A 12099-nucleotide genomic window follows, 5' to 3' on the forward strand; every position below is an offset into this window, starting at 1 on the left:
TGGTTATTGTAAATATGCTACTGTGAACATTGGGGTGCATATATCTTTTTGAATTATGGTTCTCTCTGGTTATATGCCCAGGAGTGGGATTACTGGGTCATATGGTAGTTCTAAATTTAGTTTTTTAAGGAACTTCCCTACTGGCCTCACCAATTTACATTCCCACCAACAGGGTAGGAGTGTTCCTTTTTCTCGACACCCTCTCCAGCATTTATTATTTTTAGACTTTTTGATGATGGCTATTCTGACCAGTGTGAGGTAATACCTCATTGTAGTTTTATATTTCTCTTGTAATTAGTAGTGTTGAGCACCTTCTCACATGCCTTTTGGCCATCTCTATGTCTTCTTTGGAGAAATGTCTGTTTATATATTCTGCCTATTTTTTTATTATGTTGGTTTTTTTTATATTGAGCTCTATGAGCTGTTTATAGATTTTGGAGATTAATCCCTCGTTGGTCACATCATTTGCAAATATTTTCTCTCATTACGTAGGCTGTCTTTTCCTTTTGTTTATGGCTTCCTTTGCTGTGCAAAAGCTTTTAAGTTTAGCTAGGTCCCATTTGTTTATTTTTGTTTTTATTTCCATTACTCTCAAAGGTGGGTCCAAAAAGATATTGCTGCAATTTATGCCAAAGAGCATTCTGCCTACGTTTTCCTCTAGGAGTTTTATAGTATCTGGTCCTACATTTAGGTCTTTAATCCATTTTGAGTTTATTTTTGTGTGTGGTGTTAGAGAATGCTCTAGGGTGTTCCCTGGTGGCCTAGGGGTTAAGACTCAGCACTTTTCCTACTGCACCCTGGGTTCAATCCTTGGACTGGGAAGAGATCCCACATCAAGCTGCTGCATGTCATGCCTTAAAAAAAAAAAAAAAAAAAAAAAAAAAACCCAAAACACAAGAGAATTTCTAATTTCATTCTTTTACATGTAGCTATCTAGTTTCCCAGCACCACTTATTGAAGAGACTGTCTTTTCTCCATTGTATATTCTTGCTTCCTTTGTCATTTTGTCATAGGTTAATTGACCATAGGTGTGTGGGTTTATTTCTGGGCTTTCTACATTCTATTTCTTTTTAATTAAGAAATTTAACATCATCACGACTTTCCAACCTCTGTGTAATCAGGTGTTCCTTCCAGTGTTTCCAGAAACTCTTCTTTGGGGATTCCTCATTCTCTTGCTCCAGTCTGGCCTTGCCTCTGCAGGCTTCTCATCCCTTGGGGCTTCCTTCACTGCTTTTTCAGTTTGACAGCACTGTTCATAGATCCCATGTCTTTTATATGTTTATTTGTTTTCTCCCCTCATTTGACTGCTGCATTTCCTTTTTGTCCCCCAACCCTAATGGCAGAACTTGGACCCTTTTGAGCTTTGTGATTTGGGGCAAGTTACGTGACCTCTCTGATCCTCATCTTTCTCATATGTGAGGAAAAGACCTTCCCTCCAGGATGAGTTGAGGGGATAGAGAGCGCTTAGCACAGCAGCTGGCATGTTGCAGATCAAACGTGGTGGCCAGTCCAGAGCTAAACTCTGAGGTGGACAACACAGGGCTTGGCACCCATCCTCCCTTTCTACCCAACCCCCACCTTGCCCAGAACTTTGACTCTGTCTATCTCTCACCTTTGAAGAAGGATTGTACAGGCATTCAAACCAAAGCATTCAAGGTATCTCCAGAAATCAGAATAGTTCATGTAGTTTAAAAAGTATTTATTATGGAACATCTCAAACACATAATCATATAATAAACCTCCATGGACCCAGCTATAGGATGTATCAATTTATAGGCAAATTTATTTCATCAATACCTTCATTCATGCATTCCCCATGCCCTACTCCCATACATTTAGGATCATTGGGAATCCATTCTCAAAAAAATTTAATTTACAAATATTTCAGTAGAGGAGTTCCCGTCATGGCGCAGTGGAAATGAATCCGACTAGGAACCGTGAGGTTGCAGGTTCCATCCCTGGCCTCACTCAATGGGTTAAGGATCCGGCGTTGCTGTGAACTGTGGTGTAGGTCACAGGTGCGGCTCCAATCTGGCTTTGGTGTCGCTGTGGAGTAGACAGGCGGCTACAGCTCCAAATAGACCCCAGCTTGGGAACCTCCATATGCCATGGGTGTGACCCTAAAAAGACAAAAAGACAAAAATAAATACACAGATAAAAATTAAAAAATACAAATATTTCAGTAGATATCTCCAAAAGAATCAAACACATGTACACACAAATACCATAATTGTATCTAAAGTTTAAAAAATAATTTCTTAGTATTATCCAGTGTTTACATTTCTTGATTGCATCATTATTTAAAAAAAAATAGTTGCTTTGTTCCAGTCAAGATGCAAACAAATCCATATACAGCATTTGGTTACTATTTCTTTTCTGGATTTTTCGGTCTAAAATTTCCTCCTCTTGTTTTTTCTTCCTCCTGCAGTTTGCTTGTTGTTGTTTTTCCCTGTCAAGTATTGTCCTGTTATTTAGAGTTGGCTGCATTCTGGAGATGACTGATTGCAAACCCAGGTTGTCTTTAAACTCAGAGCCTGGTTTTGATGCCTTTGTCCAGTATAGACATTCAGTACTCTGGCAGAAGAGGGCAGTTGGCTTAAGGAAAGGGCAGTGCTGTGGCCCTTTTCTGTCCCTGGCTACCTTGACTAGGCTTGCCACTAAAGTGGTCTGTCTCTCCTCAGCATGCAAGAGTCCAGAGTGTGGAGTGGTCAGTGAGCTGGTGGAGAATGGGAAAGAAAGTTTTAGATCAACTTGAGGAAGAAGCTCCTTAGGGCTACTGAATGGAGTCTGAAGAAGGGCAATAATGTCAGGTGTCAAAATGACTTTACAATTTATGTAAGTTGTCTTCTTTAACCCAATATGATCCTGTGGTCTAGGTGTTATGAAACTATTTCACCGATGAGATGCTTAGAGAAGGTAAGCAGCATGACCAAGATCTCAGACTAAGTGGTGGAGCCAGATATTTCTTTCCCTCTAAAGACATCCAGCAAAGCCTAAACTGCCACTTGGCAGGGGTGTCCAGGAAGAAATTCAGACACCAGATAGTAGATCTCCTTTCCTACACACCAGTGCTGGAACTTTCCATACATCCACCCATTCACCTATCCACCATCCACTCATCCATCCATCCATCCACCTATCCACCCATCTATCCAAACATCTGTCCACCCCACCCATCCACTTACCCATCCATCCATCCATCCATCCATCCAGTCGTCTATTTACCCACCCATCCACCCATCCATCCATCACTGCTTTCCTTGGCACTCCACCTCCACATTCAATGAGATGACACTGTGATTCAGGCACTGAGCCAAGTGCTAAGGACACAGGGATGAATCAGACCCAGCTTTGGTCCTCATGGCTCCAGGCCAATGTCGGTACAAGTGAGGAGGCAATGGGTGCTGGTATTGGCCTTCCTGCCATGTTCTTCTCCTCACCAGTATGAGCAACAGGGAGCTCATAGCAGGGATTCCTGCCAGGGTATCAGAAAGCTCCTCAGAAGAAATGGCACCTGAGATGTCTATTGAGGGATTCATGGGAATGAGGCAGGCAAGGTGGAGAGGGTGAGGAGTGAGGAGGGAAAAGAGAAGGCATTTTATGCAGGAAAACTGCAGGAGCGAAGGCCCAGAATCCAGGAAAGTGAGCCTGTGGGAGGAACAGCAAGCATTTCAGAATGGCTACAGTAGAGGTTGTAAAGGGCAGGAATGGTGTTAGGCCTTGGAGGCCACAGGCACTGTTATTTTCCAAGGCCCCACCCTCACACCATATCATGCATATTAAAATTCACCCACATTGCATATTAAATATGAGTTATATATAGCTGTGAGGCCAGCTGCCAAGATAGTTGACATAAGGTTACATTTTGTAGACATTTAATTACACATGTATTAAAATTGGCAGCCTTCTTGTTTTATCATTTTTGGAGAATGGACATATTTATAGAAAGAGAGGCTCTGGAAAGAAATCTTTCTGTAGCTACATCTACAACACCTGATGGATAAATTAGTCCCGGAGAGTGGGTCACTGTGGGAAGTGAGCCTGCAGCTGTCTGTGGGCTGCCATCCAGTGGGCCTTGGGTGTCCTGCGGGAACTTGTACCAGAGACCTTGAAGGGTTCTAAGCAGGGCCTGCAGTGGAGCCTAGGAGGGCATCAGTGGGGAAGTCTGGAGGCAGGGAACCCAGAGAGGAGGCCCACGCAGGCCCTGAGATGCAAGATTAGAAAGGGCAGGGGTTCCTGTTGTGGCACAGCAGAAGCAAATCCGACTAGTATCCATGAGGATGCAGGTTCGATCCCTGGCCTTGCTCAGTGGGTGAGGGACTGGGCATTGCCATGAGCTTCGGTAGAGGTCACAGATGTGGCTTGGATCCTGCATTGCTGTGGCTGTGATGTGTGCCAGCAGCTGCAGCTCCTATTCAACCCCTAGCCTGGGAACTTCCATATGCCGCAGGTATGGCCCTAAAAAGCAAAAAAAAAAAGCAAGAAAAAAAGGACAGCCTACGGAATTCCTGCTCTAGCACAGTGGGTTAAGAATCTGACTGCAGCAGCTCCAGTCACTGCAGAGATGCAGGTTCAATCCCTGCCCCAAACAGTTCATTGCAGCTTTGGGGCTAATTTTCAATCCCTGGCCTGGGAACATCTATATGTCGCAGGTGCAGCCATTTAAAAAACAAAAAACAAAAAAACCCCCCAAAAACAGCCTGCACATCCATGAGCTGGTATGTATTTGCAGGCTCAATGCTTTCCTCTCATTTCTCCAGCCCTAGCCTGGGTCCAATCCTTGGAGCCCAGGATTTGAGGCTCAAAGGAAAGGAAACCCTGCTTCCTCCAGAGGGCGTCACAGGACCACTTTTCAGGGGTGGGGGCCAGGCACCGGTGTGGCTGTGCAAACAGACACCAGGTTGACAACAGCAGTTTGGCTGGGCTAGAAGCCAGCACCAGGGGAGGTCCCTGGAAGGAGTCGGTCTGACCAGGGGAGGAGAGGCTTGGCCTTCCAAAGCCGGGCTGGGACTCAAGCTTGACAGAAGACAAGACCCCAGCGCATCCACAGCCCCGCCACTTCCAGCACCTGCGTGAAAATCACAGCTTAACCAGATGCCTCCTCTCATCTAAGAGGAAACTGAGGCCAGGGACTGGTGGAATTGTCCAGGGTGTCCAAGGCAGGCCAGGACTGGAGGCCAGCTCTGTCCTGGCACTTGCCCTCCCTTAATGACATTTGTGGCTCAATATGTTGCAGTGGTCAGAGACATTGCAAACAATAAATTTGAGCACTTGTGACACGCCAGACACTTGGCTAAGCTCTTTATATGGGTTATCTATCTCCTCTTATCCTCAAAATGTCCCCGGAAGCTGGGTAATATCACCCCCTTCCCCCAAGACAACAGATGCCCTAGAGGTTAAGGCCATGCCTTGCCTGAAGTCACACAGCCGTGCTTAGTAGAACTGGGACCCCCAAAGTTCTATGTGATTCAGCCCCTGTGCTCATTTTTAAATATGAGAGGGGAACAGCAATGCCACGTTAATACTTTCTAAGAATATGTTATTCTATTCCATGAAGTGACATTCTTGAGCTGGAAAATAGTCATATACTATTCATATTTTCTTTTTTAAAAGTTTTATTATTTATTTATGGGCCACGCCTATGGCATATCGAGGTTCCCAGGCTAGGGGTTGAATTAGAGCTGTAGCTGCTGGCCTACACCACAGCCCAGATCCGAGCTACATCTGCAATCTGCACCACAGCTCATGGCAATGCCGGATTTTTAACCCACTGAGCAAGGTCAGGGATCGAACCTGTGTTCTTACGGATATTAGTCAGATTTGTTTCCTCTGAGCCACAATGTGAACTCCCTCGTATTTTCAATAGGAATGTTTTTGTTAGTTGGCCCTTAGCCAGGAAGTTAAATGAACCAGGACACTTCTTGCCCCAAGCATTCTGGTTAATTGGTTAATGGAGACTTTGCTGTGCCAGCAAAGTGGCTTTGGAGTGCAGGACACTGTGAGCTGCCTTTAGCCAGGGCCTAAATCATACACCCAAATCTTGCCATTTGGGCAGGAAAGACCCTTAGAGATCAGCACTTTGGAGGCACTGGGGCTCTGAGAGAGACAGTGACCCATCCAGAGTCACAGAACTGATGAGTGGAACCCAAACTAGTACATCTTATATCTAAAGCCTGAACTCTTAACCTCAAAGCTCAATTGTCAACCAACAAAGGAAAGCACTGTTACAGTAATGCAAATTCACATTTGCTTTGCCATTTCCCAGGACAAGTACACAGAAAAGGCAAAACAAAGGAGCCATGAGAATGTCCATTCAAGGTACACAGACTAGCATTTTGGCTTTGGCCATCTTGAAGGCAAACAAAGACGCTTGAAGGATATTCCCCTCAGAGGAGCCTCTGGACATTCACTCAACAAATATTTACTGTGGGCATCCAGGAGACCACAGTGACCAGGATGTTCAAGGTCTCAGCTCTCAAGGAGCTTATTTTCTAATGATGAGGAGAGACTGGGGTTTGGCGGGGGAGGGGCCGGAAACAATAAACACATATGAAAAGAGTGTTAAGTGCTATGAAGACAATGCAACTGGATAATGTGATGAAAGCAAGGTGGAGGGGGACTGTTTAGCTGTCCGGTGTGAGAACTTCGAGATCTGACTAGGGAGAAAGTCTGTCCTGCTGAAAGAAGAGCATTCTAGTCAGAGAGAAGAGCAAGTGCAAAGGCCCCATGGCAGGAAAAAAGGTTGGCATGTTGGACTAGCAATAGAAATGCAACATGAGCCATGTGTGAAGTTTTAAATTTTCTAGTAGCCTCACTTTTTAAATTAAAAAAGGGGACAATTCATTTTAATACATTTTACTTAACATACAAACGTTTTTTTATTAATAAGACATTACTTTTTAAAATTAATTCTTTGAAATCTGATGTGCACTGGGAGTACAAGTACCCGCTTAGCCTCCACGCTCCTGATGGCTAGTATTGGGCAAGCCAGTGGTCAGTGATAGTAGTCTTGGGAGGCTGGCTTTAAACCAGGGATCACACTGATGGGTTCTAATGAGTCTGAATATCTATTTCATGACTAATCCTTAAAATCCCTGCGAAACTCCCACTTAACCTCTTTGGAGCAGCTGCGTCTTGAGGCAGGACAGTCCACACAGAGGGGAAGGCCCCCAGCTTTCCTCTCCTGGGGAGACTTTTTCCGTCCCTGGAGTCTGGCTCTCAAGAAGCCAACGCCTGCCTGCGCACGTGGGAAAGCAGCGTGGCTGGCCCTGGGCCTGGAGCCACCTCCCGGGCCCACTCTGCCAGGCCTGGTTCCAGACGCCCGTGTCTGCCCAAGTGAGGTGGGGCCGCTCTGCCAGCCGCCTGACCACGCCCCTTGGACTCGGTTTTGGTTTTCGGGTGCAGACAGGTCTACATTCCTCTGAAGAAGCCAGCTCCGGCATCATCAAAGCTGCCGAAATCCACAATAACAGTAAGCCGGGACCGCGGCCTGCAGTTCCTGCGAGCCCCACGAGGGGCGCAAACAGCCGAGGCCGGTGCTTGCAGCCACGCAGCCAGCGGCAGCCTCTCCCTCCCTACGTCTGCGCCTAACCCAGGCTGGATCGCCCAGCTTGGGCCCCACCTCCCACCAACACGATGTTCCCTCCACCAGCCTCACCCCGAACCCAGCAGGACTAGGTCCCCAGTGGTTGCCAGGTGCCTTCATTTTCTCGGCCTTGGGCTGCTGCCAAAATGGCGGCAAGGATGCCAGCTGTGAACGGGCCAGAAACACAGGAAGGAGGAGAGTAGATGTGCCTCGGGAGGCCCTTCTGCTTGGTGTGGTGAGAGGTGGAGACAAACAACGGTGGATCCAAAGTCTGCGCTTTCCGAGCTGGGGCCAAGAACAAAAAAGATTCCACTGTTCGGATGTTTTCACCCCTCAGGCTGAAATAACAGCGGAGGCCTGGGTACCCACGTGGTGTCTGTGGCCAGAATAGGACCCACATAATAATGGCTTAGATTCTCCCCAGGGAAGAGCCTTTCCCGTTCTGTGAGGCAATATCATCATAAGGACAACAACAGCGCTGTACAAGCTGACTTAGGTCGGTGATGTATGCCTTGCCTCTGCCCTTGTCACATTTCTGTGTACTCCAGAAGGCATCCTGCACATGGTGTGGCCATACCCTGACTACTGGCAGGCGCTAGGCCCTACAGGGACCTAGAGCTGGCTGATTCCTGGGAGACTAAGAGATTAACCCAACTGGCTCACCCTTCCTCAACCATTTGTCTGCAAAAGAGGCGGCTGTTTGGGGTTTCTGATAGGAGGGAGGTCATATTCATCTTTCTAAAAAGAACTTGGGTTGCATGTCACCACACTTTTGCAAGAAAGCACCCAACCTTAGGGGTAGTTTACTTCCAACAGCCCTAAAAAACAGCCCAGGCCAGCTGAGCAGAGGGCATACCAGCTGACTTTTCCAAGCTGGAGGATGAGATCAAAAGACTGCTTTTTTGGACAGGTTCCAGTTGGGAGAACGCAAAGAAAACAAATCTTGGTCTGGGAAGAGCGCACTGAGGAAGTGGGTCGTGAACAGAGAAGTCAAGGAAGACAGTTTACAAAGAGCCAGAGGAAAGTGTAGGACTTGGAACAGGGAGGAAGAAGAGAAGGGCTACCTTTTGTTAAGTGCCTTCTGTTCCTCCAGTGGGCCAGAGACTGCTCTCAGAAGTATTTGCGGATACTTTGAGTGTATTTAGTCCTTGTAATCCTGTGAGGCAGGTACAAATCCATAGGCTCAATTCTAAATTCCAGAAAGCTTAAGTGAAATGAAACACTTTTGCAACTTCTTTAGTGGTAAAACCTAATTTGATATGTCTTTATTGATTTCAAAGTCTTTATCCCACTTGGTGTGAATATTTATACTTTTGCGGCAAAAATAGTAACGTGTTTGGTTTGGGGTGCTGTTGCAGACTCTGGTGAGATGTTATATAGTATATAGTATATGTGCTTGCTACCTTTCTAAAATCTGAAACACGCTGAACTTTGAGACACAGCTGGCCTGGAGAGTTTAAGGTAAGGGATTGTGACTTCAGATTATTCCCATTTTACAAGGGAAAAAGCTGAGACTTAGCAAGAGAAGCAAATTGTCTTAAGCCGCAGAGGTGCCAAGAGACAGATAGAGGACTCCAGCTCTGGTCCACTTTCAAGTAAGGGGCTGTGATTCCATGAGGCTAAGCCTGAATGACAGTGAAATGGCCCCATTGAAGAGAAGATTGCATGGGTCACTCATGACCCACAGATGCAAAGTCTGTCTAGCTGAGCATGGATCTGGAAGGCAAAGGGGACTTCTTTACCCTTGAGAGACTTTGGTATTTCTAGAAAGCTGGGACTGAGGCTTTGGGCAGCTTTAGAAGCTTCAGCACAGCAGCCCTACGGTCTGGATCCAGAGACCCACAGCTCATTAACAAAATTACTCTCTTTCTCTATGCATTAGTTTCTTCTTCTTTAGTATGGAAACAATAGTAATATTTGCTTCCTAGATTTGGTATAAACATTAAATAAAATATGCTTGAGAGCACTTAGCATGGTGCCTGGAACTTACCAAGCATTCAATAAATCTTAGCTGTGACTGTTGATCTCAAAATGGGGTGTGCACACCTCTGAGTGTTCCAAATCAGTGTGGATGTGGGAATATTCATGGGTTGGCAATTTTGCTTGTTTTCTAGTAATTTAAATCATTATTTTTCCCCATTAAAACTGGTACAGAGTGAATATACTTAATGCTATTGAACCGTATACTTACAAAATGGTTAGGATGGTAAATCTTGTTATGTCTATTTTACCAAAATTAGTAGATTTAAAAAAAAAAAAGTTCCCGTCGTGGCGCAGTGGAAACAAATCCGACTAGGAACCATGAGGTTGTGGGTTCGATCCCTGGCCTCACTCAGTGGATTAAGGATCCGGCATTGCCATGAGGGGTGGTGTAGGTCGTAGACGTGGCTCAGATCTGGTGTTGCTGTAGCTGTGTGGTGTAGGCCGTCAGCTGTAGCTCCAATTCGACCCCTAGCTTGGAAACCTCCATATGCTGCTGGTGCGGCCCTAAAAAAGCCAAAAAAAAAAAAAAAAGGAAGAAGTTAAGATTTAAATAAAACCCAACCTGGCACAAGTATATTAGGAAATAGAATGCATACGTACATGAACAAAAGATATGAGATGTCAGTGACTTTCCAGCCATTGGCAGAGTCAGGGAGGGGAGGATAGGGATTGAATGTGGAAAAGGGAGGGGGTGAAGTTTGAAAATCACAGATTAACGAGTATGAGAAACTCCACTGGAGGCCTTGTTATCTGTGCTCCTGAACTTGGTCCAGGGTTATAGAATTTGACATGCTTTGTAAAAGTAGGCAAATCTAAGATCTGTAGATCTTTTTTTTTTTTTTTTTTTTTTTTGGTCTTTTTGTCTTTTGAGGGCTGTACCCACGGCATATGGAGGTTCCCAGGCTAAGGGTCTAATCGGAGCTGTTTGCTGCCAGCCTATGCCACAGCCACAGCAACACCAGATCTGAGCCGTGTCTGCAACCTACAACCACAGCTCATGGCAACCCCGGATCCTTAACCCATTGAGCGAGGCCAGGGCTCAAACCCACAACCTCATGGTTCCAGTCGGATTCGTTTCTGCTGCACCATGATGGGAAATCCTAAGATATATAGATTTTTAGGAAATGAATATTCAGAGGCACATTCATCACATATTTCAGGCCTCGGGCTGGGCCCTGGGGCAGACTTAAGTGTGACCAGATCCCTGGCCTCAAGGCTCTGCTGGCTAGGGTGGGGTCATAAGTGTGAAGAGAGAATGATTAGAGCTGCTGGAGGTGAACAGCAGCGCTAGGGGGTGTGTCCAGAGTTCAGTGAACACTTTCAGGAGGTTTGATGAACCATCTCCTCTGCAAAGGGCGGCCGCGAGTTGGCAAGGACACCTGGAAATAGCAACGCCTGAGCTTGGTTGAGCCTGCTTTCGCTCGTCAGCAGTTCTCAAACCTACACATGCATCAGAATCCCCAGAAGGACTTGGTATAACCCAGATTGCTGGTTCCCGTGCTCAGCATTTCTGATTCAGTAGGTCTGGGGATGGTGGTGAAGGATTTGTACCTCTAACAAACTTCCTGGTGATGCAGTGATCCTTGTGGTCCAGGGGGCACACTTTGAGCACCACTGAGCTGGATCAAGAAGAGGAGGAAGGGCGGGCCAGGAGGTGGAGGGAGCTCGTGCAGAGATGTGGAGGAGTGAACAAACAACAGGTGTTTAGAGAGCGACGAGCAAATTTGTGCCACCATGATGGACTTGTGTGCCAAGTCCCAGAGTTTGGACTTGAGCCTGGGAATGAAGGGCAGCCAAAGGAGGGAGTTTCTTGTGGAGGGAAGAATGTGAACAGATTGGCCCTTCAGGAGGTTCACTTCGGAGGGCAGGTGGAGTGGGGAGGAGAGAATGGAGGCAGAGAGACTAGTTAGGAGGCTGGCACAATGAGCCTTTCACATCCCACTTGGCTTGGTCTTACTGGTACCCAAAGTTCTGGGAGAGGGAAGATATCAGAACCCTAGATGAGCAGCCATTCATAAGAATAGCAATGTGGACAACCACTCATCAGCAGGAAGCACAAGACCAAGCACCCGAGGTGTATCATCTCATCAAATCCTCCTAACACTCTGGGTTCAGATGCTGAACTGGAAGTTGAAAGAAGTTCAGAAACCTACCCAAGGTTAGGACAGAGCCAGATTCAAATGCAGGGGTGAAGCCCCTTCTCCCTCCTACTCCACATGTCCACACATCTGGATTCCTCAGGAGCTTGTCTAGCTCCTCAGGGGGCTCTGTGCTGTGTGTGTTGTGAGCACTCAGTGTAGGGTGTGGTATGTGCTGTGTGCTGTGATGGCCTTGCCGCCAGCCCCTCCCCTCCCACTGGTCACAAGGTGAAGGGTCTCCTTGGATGTCTTCATGGGGATGGAGAGAGCCAGGGAGAAAGGATTTCTCTAGGCATTTGATTCCTCCCTCAGGTTTGGGGGCTATAAATCAGGCACTGGGGAGAAGGGTGTCACCCTGCCTGTGAGCTCCACTGACATAACTTGGAATAACTC

The sequence above is a fragment of the Sus scrofa genome, chromosome 1 (genome assembly GCF_000003025.6).
Source record: "Sus scrofa isolate TJ Tabasco breed Duroc chromosome 1, Sscrofa11.1, whole genome shotgun sequence".
NCBI classification, from domain to species: Eukaryota; Metazoa; Chordata; class Mammalia; order Artiodactyla; family Suidae; genus Sus; species Sus scrofa.